Raw genomic sequence first — 21,488 nt, 5'->3', positions numbered from 1 at the left:
CAGTTTGCATTTCGGACACCCATGTAACAGCCAAGCGACAGAACGCTGCGTCAGATTGGGAACAGAGACTTCAGAAGCTGTTTGGTGAAGAAAGTTGCGTGATGTTTTCATCTTGAGCAAACTACAGTCTAGATCAAAATGTCTAAGTTCGACACTAAATCAGAACTTCATGGATAAGCTATTGTTGTTCATGTTGGGTGTTTGTTAAGCAGTTTTGAGGTATTTAACGAACATATATTTATGAATTATGAAGTACCCAATTTCTTGGAAAATGAGATAATGCAATATTACGTTTTTATTTCCAAAATACCATTTTTCTTCCTTTTGTAATGTTACAATATATATCTAAAAGAGAAATTAAATATATTACCTGTAAAAAAGTTTATGCTTTGCGTTTAACTATTTATATTTTGTGCATTTAACCTATTTTTGCTTTCTAAGGTCGTGTAAATTGGGATGAAAAACAGATTGATTTATGGTTTATTTTGCTGTTTTTTGGAAATTTAAAGAAATTACTCTATTGAAGTAAAACTTTTATGAGATATTAATGTTACCAAGAATTAACATTAACCCTTGCAAAATTTTTAAAATCAAAAATTTTCAATTTTGAAAAAAAAAAAAGAAAAAAAAAATCTTTTTTTTTTTGTATTTTTGGACATTTTTGAGGCGATTTTGGGGTCTAAAGATATTATCTTAGGAGGCTGAAATTTTGGGGGTGATCTATTGATGCTAAAAGGCAACTTTTGAGTGCTCAAGCGTTGCTCAAACGTTTCAAAATTTGAATTTTCTTTTTTTCACTCCACCCTAATGTGGGTGTGCTTATGTGTGTGTTTCTTCAACAAATTCAGTTTACGTCGGATCCTTGCCAAATTTGGCACAGAAGTCCGTTTTTGCTTGGGAATTCACATAGGGTTTTTCCCCCACCGAAAAAATCTTTTAAAGGCGATTAGCCAGAAAATCTTCGAATTATTTGAGAGCCGAAATACACTATTTAACTATCATCGAGGTAATTAACACACATTTTCTCGTGACGTTCTCACGTGCTCACTACGTCCTCTACTTTCTCGTGGCACTCATTTAAAATCTTTGTGTCTTTGTTTAAGATTTTAAACCGTCATATTGGCCTGGAATCGTTAAACTGAACACTAAAAAATAAAGCTGGTATAAGAAAATCCGAATACTATAATTGTAGTTTTTTTGCAAGTAAATCAACACGTTTGAGGTCGTCTAACCAAATTTCCAAGCTCTCCAAGAACTCCATGATAAATATTGCGGGATTCTGTGAGATGTAAATTTAAGTCATAAAATAACAAAAAGGTGCCCAAAGGGTTTCTTTTTTAAAAATATTATTATTATTTGTTTAGTTATTTATTTTTCTTAGCATCAGTAGCTGCGCAGTTGCAAACTAATCGAGAAATGAATTCTTGACTCTCGATTAAAAATGCACTAGTTTTTGCAGATTTGAATTTCCTAAAAGATTTGTTTTAAATGTAGTACAAAAAATTTAGCTATAACAGCTCTAGTCAAAACGCATAGAAAATCGAAAACCCAGGGTTCTGAGGTACTTTCTTAAATATTTTTGACTTTATTACAACTTGTTAAAAGAGTCATGAAACCTATCTTCCCATTCGATCCGCAGTTAATTCACCGCTGAAAAACGTAACTCATTTAAATACAAAAAACCTAATAGCATGTTTAGTAAAAGGTAACTAACAAGCGAAATGTTTGGTCCCAAATGGTCAATTTAAGTCTTCAACAGGCTACTACAACTTTCCGGGACCACACCACGCAGTGACATGGCAAGGTCACCTTCAAATGTCACAAAACGCCTGGCCATAAATTGTGTTTGCAGTGAAGTTACAGCAATATGTTTCAAAAGAACCTCTGCCGGGCTAATGCGCGACGAGGCGGTTCATTGACTTTGGAACTTGGGACAATTGAGGCAGTCAGAAGCAAAGGTATGTAAGTGGCAAAATGAAAAATCTGGAGATAACCAGTACACATGGTAGGTGAACCTTTCCTCTGTCTTGGTACTAGTAGCCCTGGTAGTTGCCGCAATACAGCATGATTTAGAAAATAAATTCAATGAAAGCCTACTTCAGATGTTATCTTTAAACGCGTTTTACTCAAAACTTGAAAATGTCCACTTACATCCCTTTGCTTCTCACTGCCTCAATTGTGATTCGCATTCAAGTCACTGCAACTCTGCTGCTATCAAATCAGCATAATTGCATCAACTTGATTTTACCAATCATGGTAAAATGCAGAGTAAAATACAATTAGGTAATTTTTTCGATATTTTTTGTGTATGGATTGATGACAATTTTTCAGTAATACGAAATATATTCTCTGTAAAAGGTTACAAATTACTTATTTTTTAATTATTTAAAAAGCTGGACTTCGTCTTGATTTAATGAACAGTAATAGTCTCTTCACTGAGTAATTGTTACTTCTTTTGCTTTCAGGTGTCTGTTTTGGGAATTAACTGAATGACCTTTATCAAATATTTCGTAAAGTTATACATATATATGTTCAAACTAATAAAACGGTAAGTATTTTTCGACGAATCTTTAAATGTCAGTATTTTTCCTGTTTATAATATATTAACATAAAAGTATATTTATTTATTATACATATTCAACAATGATTTGCTGTATAGCTCAGTATTTGAAATAACAATGTGTGCATTTTTAATTTCTGATGCTAGTCAGTATCACATTTGCTTTTAAAACTCAAAGTTTAAACTATTGCTGAAATATATGTTTAAAATATTACTAGTTTTAAAGCAATCAAGCACTTGCAAATAACCTACTTTGTAACTCAAAGAGAGTTAATTTGCTTTTGGGTATTATACTGTGGCATTACGCTTGAAAATCGGTCGAGAAGGCTGTTTTTGTTATTATAATTATTATTTATTGTCAGATGATGTTTAAGGAAACGACCCAGCGTCTTGAAAACATTCAAACTTAAAAACACATACACAAGAGTTGGCTTTTTAAATGTAAATACATGTATTTTTGTTCTTTTTTATAATAATTGTCATATAAATAATTCAATGTTTTTTATTTTTAAAATCATGAATTAGATGTTTGCTAAGCTCACAATTAAGTATATGAAAAACAATGGTAATTGCTTCACTTTTGAATCTTACAGTTAATTTGTGCGCGCTTATTCATTTTACAATTACTGCATTTAAATTTTTCCTGATTTACTCCATACAAAGTCACCTTAACACTAGAAAAACGGAGGGGCCTGTGTGGCCCCTCGCGTAATTTGTTGTTTAATAACTCGGATAATATCTAACGGAACTTAATGGAATTTTCTGACTTTTCATTATATGACACTATTTGAATGCTTGTTTAATCATTTAATCACTCGCCTCATAGTACTGTATATTGATCCTTATACCTAGAAAGACGGGAGGGGCCACAGTGGCCCCTAAGCATTTTGACAATGAAGAAATTTATTTTTTTCCTTTCTCCTAATTGTTAAAAAAAATGCCATTCACTCTAGTTTAACCTGTAACTTCCACTTTATGCAGCCGATTGGATATCCAAATGCTACCGACTGCTTACCATCCTAACGGTGGCCATTGCTCTTAGAAAGGAAAACTAATTCAACCTTTGCCCAGTATAGAGAGAAAAACTAAAAATAATTAAGTACTAAGTTTTTATTTAGTCATGAAAGAAGATGTATCAGGCATGTGAACTTCCTCAGGAAGAATTTTGAAAAGAATTCACTCCAAGAATGGGTAGGGGCCACACTGGCCCCTTCAGTCTTTCTAGATATACAGAAAATGTCAGTCGTTCTAGTGTTAAATAAACCGAAATTAAAAGTAAGTATCTTTTTATTCTTTAAAGTTTCTTAAGTCGTCTTTTCTTCTTAGCTTTTCTTGACTGCTTTTGGTTAGAGCTAACAGTCGCTTGAAAATCCATCTGGAAAACAGGTAAGTCCTTTAATATAATATTTGTTAGAATGCTATTTCTTTATACGGCGTATGGGACAAGGTAAGAAGTTTCAAAATCCGAATTTACCCAACTTTTTATAGATACAACATTCTTTAAACACTGCATTAAAGATGTAATCTATTAAAATTAAATAATTTAAGTGACATATGTTGGATGAATAAAAACTCACCACTTAGTATCAAATTACAATCAAAGTAAGCCTTACTGCTCAACAACATGAAGTTTAAAGCGTTCAGAAAAACCAAGTTTTTGAGTGATATTCATAGCAGTGTGTCATTTTCACTTATACTCACTAAGTAGAGATTGTTCATTCAATTTATAACCCTGTAAAGCAAACTTTAAGAACTTGGATTTAGGAATATGGAAGCATGTATTTAGACAGTTTTTTTAGATTTGAGATAATGATTGTTTGTGAATGCGTGAGTTTTCTCACGGCTGTTTACGTGTAGAGGAAAATGACACGACTTAAAGACCAAGGCATGCTTGACATGGACATCATTGTGTTCTATGGAAGCCCACATTCCGAAAAAAATATGTTCCAATGTATAATAGTGTATTACATTGTGTCCTTGTAAAGTCCATTACAGGTAAGTAAGCAGAAAAAGTGAAACTAGTTATTGTTCAAGTGCTACAGTCCAATATAATACAAAGAGTGATAAGATAATCAAGAAAAGTTCTACAAAACCCGTATTTTGGAATTTAAAAAAATATTCATGTTGAAAATGACAAAAAACAAAGAAATGGAGCTAGCAGTACCAGAATAGAACAGTGGCTAAAATTGGATCCGTATGTGAAGTTTGCTTGGCAGTCATAGAAAGGTCCCTGTTACAGTGGAAGCAAAAAATCTGGTTAAGTGTTGATATTCACCTGTGAGTGTAATCAACTGCAGAGCGAATATTCCTAAAAACCTAATATTTATTTATATTTTGCGCATATTAACCAGTAAATATAGATGCTCACCAATTTCGATCTTTTGCAAAAACATACATATTATATAGTGACTATTTTCGACGGTAAATTGAGGCTACTTCAAATATTACATCAGTTTTTATTTATATTTGAATCCATTTTTTTGACATATGACTACTTTTATGTAACAAAAAAGAAACATCATATCAGGTAGTGAGAAGCAAAGGGAAAAATTAAAAATTTGGAGATAACTAGTACTATAGTGCCTAACTAGTACAAATGGTATGTGATCCTCTTCTATGTCTTGGGGCAAGAGATTGACCAAAAAGCCCTATTAAGTGCTGCTATATAGCGTTAGTTAGGCAAAAAAATCAGTGAACGCCTTTCTAGGACCTTATCTTTACACGCGTTTTACTCAAACCTTGAAAATGTCCACTTAGATCCATTTGCTTATCACTGCCTCTATGAGAAATGCGTATGAAATCTTGTACTTCTTGCAAACGAAGTGGCTTTCTCTATGGTTTAATTTTAAAGATTGTCATAAGATTTTGGTGTAAAAAAATTTAAAAAAAAAGAAAATCGAACTGCAAAACGATGTCAGTGTTTAAGCTCCTACGTTCATTATTAAATGGGTTTTGTTAGATGTACACTGTTAAAAATTCAGGAAACTTCTATGGTAAATATTACTGTAAAATGGAGTGTTTACAGCACAGAAGAAATTTACAGTGAATTGTATAAAAAAAATAACGTTTGAAGCGCCAATTGATGCAACGCGTATTGATTCAGTGCGAAGCATTTAACCCCGTATTTCCCCTCACTCGATGTGTTTCAATTAGTATGGTGGATCAGCATCGCCGCTTGCCGATACGAATATCCCGAGATCGAACTTGCTGCTCGCATGCTGCGTTTTCTAACTATAGTTTATTCTACCGTAAAATTTTACTGCAAAATAGGACTTTACAGTAAAATAGGACTTTTGTAAAAGTGACTGGTAACATGGATGCCAGTAACTTTTACGGTAAAATTTCAGGATTTTTTTAACAATGTACTGTTGTGAATAAAATGATTACAAAGTCTTGTGTTTAATAATGAACTATGATTACATAAAGTGCTTTGAATTAATCTTTAGACAGTGGGAAAATCTAACTTAGAACATGTCATGAAACTTTTGCCTTTTCTAGAGAATAAATATTAGTCAGCATTAAAACTCCACTTTTATCATATTTAGTTCAAGTGATATGCCTTCTTTCTTTGCAAATATTTTCTCAAAAACCAAAAAAGCAATCCGAAAGGAAAATGTTGACTTTGCTGAAACTGCAGGCTTTAATAAATGGCTTATGTGTTGTTTAAAATAACACTTACTAGAGAAAAAAAACTTTTCTCTGCGGAAAATACGAAGCGATGAAGATCTCTTATCGGAGCTGATTTGTGTTCGAAACGTATAACAACATCTTAAATGAAAGCACCTTGTCAAGTTAAATATCAACAAACAAAAATGATGTAGTGCTTTCATTTTGTATTATGCACTACGTATTAGCTTTATGGCTTACGGCCATATTGTGCTGAAAATTAATTTATCGTCGAATGAATCTAACGATCCAAAGTTAGATGAAGAACTACGATAATTTATTCAATAATGAGACTTCCTTGCAGCGGTTCAATAAAAGATAATTTTCAAGCTTTCTCTGAACGGTTCAAAAAATCAAAGCTATAATGCTCGAAGGATATAGTAAATTAACTTTTCTTTTAAATGAAAGTAGTAGAGCATAATCAATTTTTCCCATTTAGAGTAATATTCCATTTGATGTTCTCTAACTGATACCGAACCTTTAAAAATAACGACGGTAAGAAGCTATTAGATTTGAGAAGCGAGTAATATGACGAGCTTAAAGTTTCAGTTCGTTTATTTACTTATTTGGAGTGGTTAGTTACTGGTATCTTCTGTGCTTAATATTTTTATAGGCCTTTTTCCCATTTTTATGCAAAAACGCTTGGTAATGGCTGTCTCATTATTAGTTTGGTAAATAATTCGACGAAAACGACTAAATTATAAATCTAATACATATATTTTTAATAACGTGAACATTTCGATTTTTTTTGAATTGAAGTGAAGTACAAGGAAACTATTAGTCTTACATCGGAATATATTGATATTTTTTCCCGCGCTTGCTTTTTCATTTTCTGATTTTTTTGAAAAAAAAAAGGGGGGGGGGCGAACCGTGCACACTGCACTAAATAAGCAGCTGATTTTGTTATTTGCATTTTGAATATAGTTTCAAAGGTTTCTTGATGAAATTAGTATCAATTAACAAAGAAACTAGTTGCTTAATAGTAACTAGTTACTTAGAGATAGTAACTATACAAGTAACTAGTTTATTGATAAATTAAGTATCTAGTAACTAGAAAGTACTAGTAACTTTCTTCTATGTACTTCCATGGAGGAAATAACAAGAAAATGTTGCTTTTGTTCACTTCCTAATAGCGCACTGACTAAAATATGACCTGTGTGTAAAAGTTGTGTGACGATTGCATAAAGGTCCCAACCACATGGCGGTTACAAATCATTTCTTTAAAATCATCAAGTTTTACAGCAACATACGAATGCCAGTTCGTTGTGAGTCGCTGTTGCAAGGACTTCATTAAAGACACATTGCGGTAAAATCACGAGAAACGTGTCACATATGCTTCGTAGCGTCACTTTTGCAAGACGCCACAATTATTTCACTTACTAACTCGCAGTGACGGTACTTTAACTTTTCCATGACATGTTGTGCTATGGGAGAGTGTTCAATAATTCACAAAGTTTTATGTATTTTCTTTTTATTTCCACCCTCTAAAAAAACTGACTTAAAACTGTAATAGTTACACCATTAAAAAATTCATACATCATCAATTACAACGTTTTACTATCTTGTGCGAAAATTTGAAATTTTAGACGATGTTTTGAATTTTTCAAAACGTAATGGTACTTTAGTGCTCATTCATTTGTCATTTTCCCCTACATAGTTATGCTCTTATTCATTTGTGAAAAAGTACTTTAAAATTTATTTCAAAGTTTTCACGTAATGAAGAAAAACATTTCATAAAGCTTCTTCTAGTTGAAATATCTGTGCACAAAATATTTATTTAAAGCTTTACAGGTAGTGAAACATAATTTATATCCCTTACTTAAGACAGGTATTCATTTACGTACAAGTACATCCCTTACTAAATTTACTTTACAAAAAAATATAATACTTAGGGAAGCGAGGGGCTTGTTGTAACAATTTTTGCAAATGGTGTTATATCTTGAGATGTATTTGTTAAATTATCACTAACTAAATTTTGATTGGTACTCTGACTATTCTTCTATGAAGTCTAATTGAAAAAACATCGCATCTATAGGTATCTCTTTCAGGAAAAAAAAAATCTAAAAAAGGGAAGTGTTACAATTTACCTCGCACTTGGGGTTTGTTGTAACATCTATTGGGGCATATAGTAACAACAATAAATAACATGAATTTTACACTATTAATCATTTATTCTCTTCACATTTTGCTTTGTTTTCAACAAATAATTAGGTATTTAACGAAAATAATAAGATACTTCTATTAAATGCATCTAGTATTAAATAATTAACTGAAATACACATTTTTTTAGGTAATCAACAACTTAAATATTTTAGTTTTAAACTATTAATCCTTTTTTGTATTTAAAATTCTACCATAGGTACTTATATACAAACTAGGCACTCCGAAATAACAGTAAGTTAAATTATAAACCTCCAAATTAAGTATCTTAATTATCTCTTAGTTCTTACATCTTATAATAATCAGTCTGTTCATAAGTCTCTTTATCAATGAATTTAGTCTTTATCTGAGTTACAGTTAATACAAACAAAAGAAATACTATCTCCGCCGACACATCCTACATGTGTCCACATCTTACATACAATACATTCAACCCAATTACCTTTTGAATGACGGTACCCTTCGCTGCAATTCAGACAGTACCACACTTCAGATTCAGATTCCGACTCCGAATTTAATACCCTTTTCTATACTCTTTCTATTCCATCTTTATTGTTCGCAGATTTTTTACCTTTGCTTTTTCCCTTTTCTTTTCTTTATCATCTTTTTTCTGCTTTCTTTTCATCTTTTCTTCATATTCCATTCTCAAAGCTTCTTTTTCAGATGTGTCTGTCAAAACAGTGGACTTCCTTTTACGCCTGTTATTTATGTTTGTTTTCCGTGGTGGTGCCTTTGGTAATGGTCTAATTTTCGATGGGGGAAATTTGTTTAGACCAGAGCAACTCGGAGTTGGTTCGTTTGCGGATTCGAGATTCAACACGATAAATTTTCAATCACATTTAGAGAATTTTCTGATTGTTCAGTGGGATCTGGACGATCAGTGAAAAAGAGGGCGCAAAGTCACTGTCTTGGAAAATATCTACATTTTGAGGTCAAACACCGGAAGCTTTAAATCCCTTATTACAAATAACATACAGCAATATGGGGCAAGTTGTAACAAGTTACAACATACCCCGAGATTTTGTTACAATTAATCCCCAATCATAGTTATATTCAAACAACTTTGTAATCTTGAAAACTATGATAGTACATCATACATAGATAAATGCTAATACGAAAAAAATATTGAAAGCTCTATTTAGTCAAAAATAATAAAGCTAACCAAAAATGTACGAAGGTCAAAAAATACGTTATCTGCCAATAACGGAGGGCTCGCACACACCCACTCACTGCGTCGCCTGGCGGGACACTGGCAGTGATGAGGCCACGTGGAACATTATAACAGTAAGAATGAGTCAAAAAAATAGGTTAAAAAAATTCAAATTCTTAGTGAAAAAGCACTGTTACTACTTACCCCTGTTACATCAAGCCCCTAGCTCCCCTACCTCCAAACACACCAAGGAAAAATACCATCCAATCGAGCCTGTAAACGAATTATGCATTAAAAATGCGTCCCCCAAACAAGCAAATGATATAGGTAATTACTTTATTACTGCCTTTTATTGTATTAGGGGAAGGATGCCGTCAATGAACCGGTTCCATGACTAGACCACGAATATATTTTCCGTGCCAAAGTTTGTGCAAAAGCGTAATCAGTTTTAGTACCTTCCTTTGTCTGAAAACAGTCTACCGCTGAATCGTCAAGTAGCTAAAATTATTTAATCGCATTGTTAATCGGTCAGAAAATTTTTCTACCTTTATCTTACTAATTATTGAGATTTTCACTTAGTTGTAACATGCTTTGAATATCACTGATCATTAATACGTGAACATTGACTTAAAAGAGTGCCTTTTCAAGTACAATTCCCCATACTTCATGTTTCATCATGATTCGCCATAGCAGTAACACCTACAAGAATATTCAAAAAAACGCAGTTGGCATCATTGGGCCACTAGGTTTTCTATAAATGGACCACCTAACAAAGTAGATCAATCATAGAAAATCTAAAATATTGTTGTAATTTCAGTTCAATTACCTTTGTAAATTTCTCAATTGTTTTAAAATAAATATGAAAATGAAAAAAATAATATGAATAATTTCATGAAAACTCATACTTTTCAAGTCAAATTGTTTTATAAAATTTATTAAAAATTAAAAACATCATAATTCAGTTCCAAATATTTTTGCTGTTCCAAAAAAATGAATAAAATATGGCCAGTGGACATATGAGTGAATGCAACGTGCTTACAGATATGGTGGCATTGACCTTAACGAAGTCTGCCGACAATATAGAGTCCTGAAAGCAACTTTAAACAGTCGCATGGAATACAAAAAAAAATGGTTTGTTTTTACCTTAGTCACTTATTAAAAATTTAGGAGATACGCCTCGAAAACAGGAATATGATTAGTGAATCATATTTTGAAACTAGAGAAGAAGTTTTTGGAATTACTTAAGAAAAATTGGGGTAATTGGTCTTTCAAGGGGGTGAGAAAAATAACATGTACCACAGATTTAATTACGAAAGAAAGTCTGTTAGTACTATATTCTCTGGTAGTTTGAGACTTAAGCTTCTGGTTTCAGTAATAAAATAGTCAATACGTTCTCTGACATTTTAGAGAGTTTGCACCGAATGAAAATTTTAAAAAAATCTCAACAGTTCAAAAGAGGTTGAAAAGATATTAGCAAAGAACGTTGTTACACACACTGTAAAAAAATTCCGAAACGTTACTGGTTATTTCCGTGGAACGTTTCGTGATTTTAAAGGTTTTCACCTATTTCCCCAAAAAATCAAGTATCTTCTCAAGGAAGGTTCCTGAATTCCTAAAAGATGCACGAATGCATACCTTGCACTGGTGTGAAGAATAGTTTTTGCTGCCAGTTTAAATATTCACGGAGCGTGTTTATTAAGTGTATCGGCTTAAGATTGCTTATGGCCCGTCCGGATTGACTAAGCTTCCAAAGGAAGTAAAAAAGTCACTGGGTAGCTACAGCTTTGCGAGGCAGGAATTGCAGGCAAGGAATATGCTTGGTTCTTGCTTGCAATTTTTGGCGTAGCTTGGCCGTGGTTGCTCTATTATTTCTGGAGCTTTCTTGGTAAATCAGGAAAGTTCTAATCAAATAAATTAAACCTATTTAATTTTTCTAGAAGGTTCACGACTGGCTTTAATAGCGGAGATTTCTTAATATTTCAGAAAGGTTGCTGACTTTTATCGGAAAACGTTCCTGGTTTTTGTAAGATATGTTACTGATAGAAATTGGGCACATCAGCTGCCTGTTATTTTACAGGAACGTTTCTGAATCGTTTTTACAGTGCAGGTTGGGAAAATATCAAGTGGAGAACGAGGTGTGATGACAACAGCTGTGTGTTTTGTGAGTGCTGTGGTTTTTTTATGTTTCTCTAATCCTAAAATAAATCATTTTTGAAAATAAAGCTTTTTTTCTACAACTTATTGTTCTTTATAGTGTTTATTGATCACCTGTTATAAATATTTGTAAGTTACGCCTTGATTTTTTTAATTTGAGAATGTGGTCCATCGATGGAAACTCAATGGTCCATCCAAAGCAACCGGCAGCCATGAAAGGACCACATGCTAAAATATTCATTTTTAATTTTCATTCTTTATTGCGTATATTTAACATGCAAGTGAATACTATTGTTAAAAGATAAATATAATGAGAAATTGTTCCTATAATTAACGTGAAATTTGAGTCGGATTTTCTTTTAAAAAAAAAAATCGAAAACTGTTATGTGGTTCATTGACGGCAACCTTCCCCTATGCTTTAGGAGCTTTCCTGGTAACTCAGGAAGGTGCCAAGCTACATTCATATATGGGTTTTCACTGAAGGATCTAGTTTTTCCAGAAACATATCTGGCTTTGACAAGGAAGATTTCTGAATTTTTCATGAAGTCTTTATGTTAATTTCAGGAAGGTTACTAAATTTTAGCGAGAAACTATCCAGCACATCTGCTGCCCATTATTTTCCATGATTCTGTTGCATATTTTTTTGTTTTACTGTGTGTATTAAGATCACAGAATATAATTACATATTAAAATAGCTCTTAACGGCATAAAAGACAGAAATACTCATTGAATTCCTTGTTTTGATGCAAATTTTGTAATAAATAAATGCGACAGCAGTATTAGTCCCTCGTGGATAATCTTCGTTTAAGATGTATCCCGAGAAAAAAAAGAAAAACTAATAACTTAAAGGAAAATTGAATTTATGATGTAATCTGAATAAAAACTGACATTAATTGCATAAACTTACATCTATAGCGTATTGGAAACTTATGTACTAACAATTATTCTCGAGTGAACAAAATTATTTTCTCTTTTTTAAAATACGACTCTATTAGTGATTTAAAATACGTTAAGAAAATTATTTTCTTTATAAAAAAGAAGTAAAATTCATAAATACGAAAAATATTTCATATTTACACGTTTGTTTAGAATAGGGTTAAGAATTAGTCAGGGGCATCCAATCAATAATTGGCAGGTTAGTGTTCTATTGTCAAGATAAAGTTTGTAACTGATATTCCAGGCAGATTCTCAGCATTACTGGTATCTTAAAATAGCATCCTTTAAGAACACTCAATACATTTTTCTCGAACATAAGTTATATCTACATTTGGAAAAAAAAAGCTATTTTTTTCGCTTTTAAGTTTTAAAGGTTATATTTCTTAAGGACCTGCTATTGCTGTTTCTTATTAGATCTCAGTTTTATTGGTACATACTCATTTTTTAGATGCTTTTCTACCTTTTTAGTATATTTTTATCATTAATTAACATATTAAAGATCCTTTTAAGCTAATGGTCTTGCAACTAGTCAAGTAAAGTTTATTATTTCAGCCCGTATGAACATAATTGATTTTTTATCCATTCCTACTCAAAACGGATATTTATATTTGATGAGAGACCATAAACTAAATTTGGCAGTCGAAAAAAAAAACAGCAGTAGCGTTGATCTATTTCTTTTAGTTTTTTATTTTCGTAATTGTTGTTCAAACGACCCTTTCAAAAGCGATATGTCAGTAATCTATCAAATAATTTTTACATTGCTCCAATTGGTAATTTAAAATTTAAATATATTGTGAGAAAAACAAATGCTTTAATATGGCTGATTACGATTTTTTTTTTTTTTTTGAAAATACTTGAATTTAGGTAGCACGCACATTAGTAGTTTTATTATGACCATTACTAAACAAGTATTACCATAATTTGCCACACCAGTGTGTTCTAATTTATGTCACAAATTATATATAAATCATAGTTGGAAGTTAATGAAACTTTTACAGCAAAAATGTGCATTTTTTTAATTCTAACACTTTAAGAATCAGTTTCCCCCATGAACAATAACTGCAACATCATAGTTTAACGGCAGTTCAAATTAAAAATGTTCCTAACCATATCCTATAACTAATCACTTACCCTACATCATTTTTCTTAATTCAATCTAAAGAGTAAACTAGAAATAATTTTAGTATGTATGTTGCGAGGTTAAATTTTTTATTGATATAAATAATAAATGTAAATAAACCAATTTTTTTTATTAAGCGTTCATATTCTTTGCTAAATTGGAATTTATGCTTTAACTTTATTATGTAATTCATGTCCTGCATATCTCAAAATTTAAAGTTATTTAGTTTATTTCAGGCTAAATTTATTGCTAAAAAAAGTTAAATTTAGTCTTATGTCTGGAAACTAATTAAAGTTGTTTTTGCTTTAAAATAATTAATATCCCTTCTTAGGTTTCTATTTACTTTACTAGTTTGAGTCCTTCACATTTGATAAAACATTTAATAGTAAAGCATTAAAGTCTCAACTTAAATAATATAAACTACTTTGTCTTTAGAAATTTTGAAATGTGGTATATTTTTTAATGATATTTTACCTTTTTACCATAACAAACTCGTTACGTCTAATTAGCCTTTTGGAACAAGGGTATGTGCTAAGGGGTTTGCAACCAATTAATTGACTCGTTGGTGTCTAGCTTCTTGCATGCACTTAATGGCTTTAATTTCTTTCTTAAAATAAGCTTTTTGCATTACTGGAGATAAAAACTGTTGCTCCTACTTTTAAAAACTACCAAACCTAGAAACAGGGGCATTCCTGAATTAATTAAGCGAGGCTAATAGTGACTTTACATATATATCTTAGTTTAGCTTATATCAAGTCTGTTAAAAAATATCTTTTGCTTGAAAAATATTTTAGCATAATATTAGAAAAACAATTGTGCATCGAAATGCATACAGGTAACTTTCATTGCAGTCATAAAACCATTATCAGTAAATCACTGTTTTGTATTTAATATTTTAAATATACTGTTTGTATATAAAGAAATAATAAATTTAAAATACAGCTATAAAAGCCGTTGCAGCAGGAAATCTAAGATCGGCGTTTCATTCTTGATGAAAATAAATATTCAAATTTTATTTAAACATTGTTTAGGATTGAAATGAGGTGATCGTGGTTTTGTAATGTGTTTCAAACTTTTACCGTAGTTTCTGAACTAAATATTTGTTAAATGTAAGTTCGCCTTTAAAACTTTGTGCACTAAATCACGAGGTACTTTTCCGAGCAACGGCTTTAAATTTCTTTAATAAACGTCATACCTCAAACATTTATCAATATAAGTTCAGTTAAAACTGTAAGTGACATTAATATAGTACAATATTTTGGTAGAATTCCACAATAGCCAAATATTTATTTCTTTAATGTTAATACATTAATTACTTCATAGGCATCATAAAGAACATTATCAAGCGTGTAAAATAAAAAAAAATTGATACATATCTCCATCAAAAGACAGACAATTACTTCTGAATAAATTCGTCTGAAAATTTACAGTTGACGAAATCAAAGGAAAGCAAAACCTTACGTAAAATCTGCATCCCCGGTTAGCAAAATCGAGGAATTGACTTCAATGTCATGCTCGACTTGACCACATCGTTATTTCAGCATCAAATTAGTAAATGTTGTCTAAGTGACTGGTTGAAAACAGCGGAAGAAGTCCGAATAATGCGAGAATATCTCTGAATGTATATACTATGTAAAATAAGATAAATTTTTAACAATAATTCCGGATCATTTCTATTTTTCTCCTTCCTTTTTTTTTGTCTTCTAGTGAATAAGCTGTTTATTCTCTATGCCTTATGAAACATGTAGAAATAGACTGGGTTCAGACATTTTGGAAAATGGATTTCTCCGAACGACACAAAGATTATAGTAACCACGTAGAGATTTTAATTACATTTTCAAAACAATCGCAGGTTAAAACTGAACACTCTCTATATACGTATATATATTATTATTATACCGTTAAGTGGGGCTACTTGGATTGAAAGTTTCATACTTTTTGAGAGTTTTACTCAGAATGATTTGTTAAACCCATGATGTGAACTGATGACCTTCTTTTTCTGACGTTCTGCTGCCACCTGAAGCCTTTTTTAAAAAAGAATTTTATTTCTTTACATTTTTTTTAAATTTGGGTTTAAGTAGCCTCGCGCTGGGGTTAGTTGGTCCCACTCAGGAAATAAATTAGAAAAAGCTGAAAAACAGGTGGTGGGATCAAGAAGGGCCAATGATTTTTAAGAATAAATACACATTCTAGAGAGCAAACTATTTATATAAATTGCAAATTATTTATATAAATTAATGTAAAATCAACGTATACATAAAAACATATTTTTAGGCAAACATAATTTCACAAATAGAAACATGATCTAACTACAGCTAAAACCAATTGAACTTCATTACTTAGACATTAGAAGGAATGAAAAACCCTCACTTTCATGGCTTGGGTGGATTTTTTTTCTCTGATATTGTTTAATATCTGCTCTTCCTAGCTACTAAATACTACAGGATGCCCAGGCTTGTTTTGTGAACGAACTTTTAATTTCCTTTTTAGATTTGATATACTTGAGTCAAAATGGGCTGATGCCACTCTCTAAGACATTTTTCCAGAATTTGTTGAATCTGGACACAATTTTAATTTCTCCTCTTAAAAATCCGCATTATTTCCTAATTCAAGGAGTTCTCTTTTACTTTCGAACTCTTTTTATCTCTAGACTTGCAAAAAAAGGGTATAAATAGTAACTAACCTTTTTATTAAAAAATATTACAAACCTAACTACTCATAATTTAGTGATAAAATTTGGTTTGGGGCAGTTTGAACATTTGGTTCAAGTAGCCCCATTTTAAGACAACCAGTGCACTTTTACTATCATATTAGTTCCTGTGTCAATTATAAAGCTATAACCTTAAGATACTGTTATTTTATTAAGAAATAGAATACAAACATAAAACTATCTTGACCTTGATGATATCAGATGTTTACATGTACTTACATGTGAATGTTTGCAGACACAAAAAACAACTGTTTAGACAACTTGCAATCATAACCTTAATCAGAAAAAGGCAGGAATAGCAGAAATTTTACTTCATGCTCCAGCCTCTACCTAGTACTGCTACCTGTCATGGATTTTTTTTTTTTAAGTCTGTTTCTTGAGTTATATAGGACCAGGACGGATTTCAAACACTTTTTTCCTCATGGGTTCAAGTAGCCCCACTTTACGGTACATATTATATTCAGGGAACGGTCATTCCATGTCTAGTGATCCAAAGTTTTTTCCCTCACCTTTTTGTAGTTCTTTAAAATTTGGCTCATCAATTGTACCCTTTTAATCAATCAAAAGTCCATTTTTTTAGATTTTTATCTCTCTTATTATTATTATTATTATTATTATTATTATTTTATGAGACAGATTTTTCGAAAAACCCTTTTTTTTTCATGGATGCTTGAACATAAAATGGACAAAAACACAGCACCAATCATAGATAGAAAGATTTGGTAAAAGTAATGTTAAAGTACATTAGTTGCTGTTTAATAGGATATGCAACATGACTAATTTCAGAAAAATTTTCATCTTTAAAGAATGAAATTTTAATTTTAAAGTTAAATTTCTCAAAAAACGTATAATGATATTTTTTTTAAGTCTCAAACATTTGTGCGTATTTTATCTTTATTTTAGCAAAGTTTCAAGTTGAGAACCCAATGGGATCAAATTTTTATGAATTTTCAAATAAAATTTGACTTATATATGAAATAATGACATTTTTCAGATTCTAACTAGTTAAATATGCGGTTATCTTACTGGGAATGATCTAGTAAGTAGTAATTGATCATGAATATGCATGAAATGAGCTGACATGAATTCGTAGATTGGTTCCCCCCCCCCCTCCGCCACACAACTCTTTTTATCTTTTTTTTTCAAAACTGTATTAAAAAAAAAAGATGGTACGTAAGAGATATAATCACAATAAACTGGGACGCACGCTGCTAAACTTCATTAGTGACTAAAGATTATTAATTGGGGGGGGGGGAGGGTCATCAAAATTATAAGTCAGAAAAATTTTAACAGACAAATAGAACCACTCATTTCAAGTTTTTTTTCTTTCGCAAAGTGGGACGGTGTGGTGAGGGGGAAGGAGGGGGCAATCTGGAATGACGCTCAACAGCATGGAAGGTTATGCTGAAACTAGCAAAATAAGTTTGATCTATAACTGCTTTTAATATATGTATAAATAGATCTCGTTGCATTACTCCCCTTTACAACTAAAATTAAAAACGAAAACTAGCATTAAAGAAAAGAAAAAACAGCTGCAACCCATATATTGTAGAAAGACAGTTTTATGCAGACAGACATCTGATCTGATACTTAGATTTATTTTTAGTTTAGTGTGAAAATAATGGAAAAACACTGAAACAACACGGGGGGAAACACTACTATTTTGCATGATCTTGGGGCAAAATTTTTTTCCTCCCTCCAAAATTGAACGTTGGTGCAGGGGTAGGGGATGAAATGAATCATAACTTTCCTTATCAGATGGGGTAGGGGATGAAATGAATCATAACTTTCCTTATCAGTAAGTGAATTAATCAAGTACACTTAATGAACTTCGGATTGCAAGAGAAACACTTGGTCAGAAAAAACAAGCATAAGGTGAGGTGTGATACTACTATAGTTTTAATCGTACGTTTGGGTGGGGGAGGGGTGTTTTACTTTATTCATTTATTTTTTTTTTTTTTACATTTTGAAAACAGTTTAAAAAAAGAAAAACAATAGAAGTGGTGGTGCGGAGCAGGGGGGGGGGTCTTGCTTTAAAGAAGAACATTTACCAACTTTTAAAAAGTTAACTATTCATCTTTTTTACATTTATTTTATTTTATTTTATTTTTTTTTTCATTTTGAAAACAGTTTCGAAAAAAAAGATTAAAAGTGGTTGTGCAGGGGGGGGGGGTTACCAATCTACAAGTTCACGCCAGCTCATTTAAAGCATAGCCATGTTTACTTACAACTTACTAGACCATCACATGTAAGATAAGATAACCCCATATTTAACTAATTAGAATCTGAAAAATGTCATTATTTCTTCAGACAAATTTTGTTCAAAAAGTCATAAAAATATGATCCCTTTGTGATCCCAACTTGAAATTTTGCACAAACCTAGATAAAATACACACAACATTTTGAGGATTTTTTTTAAAATCCATTATACGTTTTCTGAGAAATTTAAATTTTACATTTAATTTCATTTTTTTTAAAAATTAGTCAGTTGCATATCATATTAAACACGACTAATGTCCTTCAAAATGCTTTTTACCAAATCTATCTATTTATATTTGGTGCTGAGTTATCATCCATTTATGTTCAAGCATAAATGAAAAATTATTTTCTAAAAATCTAAGTCTCATAGATAAAAAAAATAAAAGAGATAAAAATCTAAAAAATTGGATTTTTGATTAACTCGAATGGTACAATCGATGAGTCAAATTTCAAAGAAATACAAAAAGGTGAGGGGAAAAAATTCCCAAATTTTGGATCACTTGAAGTGGAATGACCCGGAAATAATCTCCATAGAAAAATAATTCAAAAACAAAAGGTTTGACATTAGTACTACCAATATTCACCGACATATGAAACGCAGCGTTTTGTGACTTACACCACTTTACACTCGCCTTCAATAACCCTGTTTGGGGGAAAACATAGCAGGTAACAATGGTTTAAAATTATATGTCTGCAAAGAGTGGTTTTTCAAATTGATTAATGTTTTGTGGTGTGTTTTTGCGTATCATGGCATAACATTTGCATTTATATTTGAAAACAATGAAAAACATAAATATACGCTGTTTTTTTTTTTTTTTTTACTTCAACAGCCTGTCCTTCTTCTGAAAGGGCAAAAAGTTACAATCTCATCTTCTATATGGTCCCTTAAAACTTTGAATTCGAATATCTCGATTTTTGGTCGCACAGATATCAAATGTTTTGTATTAGTAATATCTTTCAATGCAGATTATTTCCCTATATATAAGTTAAGGGACCTAGGGCCTGTATAAAAAGTAAAATTTTGTATTTTTTAACTAATTTTTATTTTCGCTTCAAACTTTCAATATCTGATTCTGCATCTGATTTTGAAAAAAAAAATTCCAATTACTAGCATCTAGGACTGACGGTCGCGAAAATAGAAGTCTACTACAGAGAGATTACTACAGCTCATTAATCTTTTTGAGAGTTCGTCTCTCTCTTAAGCAGTATTTTCTTGAAACCATGTGTGGGATTTTTCCGTGCCATTTTAAAAATGTAAGAACATCCAATATAAATATGAACAACTTATCAACAAATGAAAGAAGATGCACTTTTATATGCAGTTGTATTTACGATCCTGCTACACAAATTGTGAGCAGTGTAGTAGGGCTCTCAGTTTTGAACTTTTATTGATCGGACATTATTTTTTATAGATATTTTTTTTAATGAGATTTCTCTTCACTTATGTTGTGAAATATCTTTTTATTTTGAGCCAAACCCGTGCACTTCGTGATTTCAATAAATGGCCGGTGTTTTCCGGTTATGCTTATGATGACAATTTTATTACACAAGACACATTTTGAAGTTTCATTTGTCAAAAAGCTTACGTAATCATCAAATAGCAGAATGTATATAAAAAAATTACAAGACATGGTTAATAAAAAAAATAAGTATTATACAAACTTATTGTATAAAAAACTGAACTGTAAAGAAGGTCTACCAATTTATTAGTTCAAATAAACCTATTTGTTTTACATATTTGATCTCATTTTCAAATTTTGCACATACTTGATAAATCGAGTTTAATTACTTGTTTTTTTTTCAGCAGACTAAAAAAAAAAAAAAACACTTTCTTTAATGGATCCACATTAGACTAATAACAGTAGAATGATATTTAAATGAAAATGATAATGTGTAAGCATATGTGTCTTTTTTAAGGCTGCTTCTTTACATATTGTTGTCACGGAGATTTTTCTTGAACCAAAACCCTATTCCTTTCAAAATCAATTCATCTCCCCTGACCCTTTATCATTTTTTATATTTAATTACTAAAAGAGTTACATTTTTTTAAATTTCAGTCTTTACCGTTTGTATGGCTCAACCGCAGAAATTAACGCTTTGTAAATAACTGCTGGGATTTTGACACTTAGATGCAAGGATGTATGAATAACGTTTCACCGATAACACGCATGGTTGTTTAAAGTTTCGCTTAAAGTTTTTAAAAATGAGTCAAAGAAATTACGTGAAGGGAAAAAATATCATTAAGAGTTAATGGTGTCCGTAAATAGAAACTTTGATGCAAACAAAAAATGTTTAGAATTAAAAATACTAAATCAATCGAAAAAAAAAAGTCTAAATAAACTCTACAGACAGTTATGCTATTTTCATTGCCGTTTAGAATAACATTTTAAATTATTTCTTACTATTTAAGCAAAAGTTCCTTTGCATTTCTATTTTTTTACGTTAAATTGACGGCAGCTCTGTATGATTTTTTTAAATAGTAAATCTTTAATATTAGGGCTCAACTGAGTGTTCCTCCGTCATTTGCATCTCAAATGATGTTTTTAGTTTTGTAATATGTTAAGCAAAATGTTCCTTATCTTCTTGATGCAAACGCTTTAAGAATTCTGAAAAATAATGACGATGGAAATAGAATTTCTTAGCTTAAACAACAATTTATACATAGACTATTACGACATCTTAAGTATATGAAAAAAAATGTGGTCAAGAGCAACGCAATTCTGGGTAACTATACTTTTCATTTTATCTTAGAGTCATTTATCTTGTTTCACCA

General features: G+C 31.2%; 1 long non-coding RNA gene across 1 annotated transcript in view; it reads right to left on the bottom strand.

Annotated features, from left to right (window-relative positions):
- Positions 1–3,695: 3,695 nt before the first annotated feature.
- Positions 3,696–21,488, bottom strand: part of LOC129218264 (uncharacterized) — a 96,951-nt gene continuing 79,158 nt past the window's right edge. The window contains exons 2-3 of the long non-coding RNA XR_008580309.1: positions 9,741–9,809; positions 3,696–3,935 (exon numbers count right to left, since the gene is read on the bottom strand). This is a non-coding gene — a long non-coding RNA (uncharacterized LOC129218264). The remainder of the gene's footprint in view (positions 3,936–9,740; positions 9,810–21,488) is intronic.

Source organism: Uloborus diversus, chromosome 3 (assembly GCF_026930045.1).
Source record: "Uloborus diversus isolate 005 chromosome 3, Udiv.v.3.1, whole genome shotgun sequence".
In the NCBI taxonomy this organism is placed as follows: Eukaryota; Metazoa; Arthropoda; class Arachnida; order Araneae; family Uloboridae; genus Uloborus; species Uloborus diversus.
This window is presented reverse-complemented; position numbering and strand designations above follow the sequence as displayed.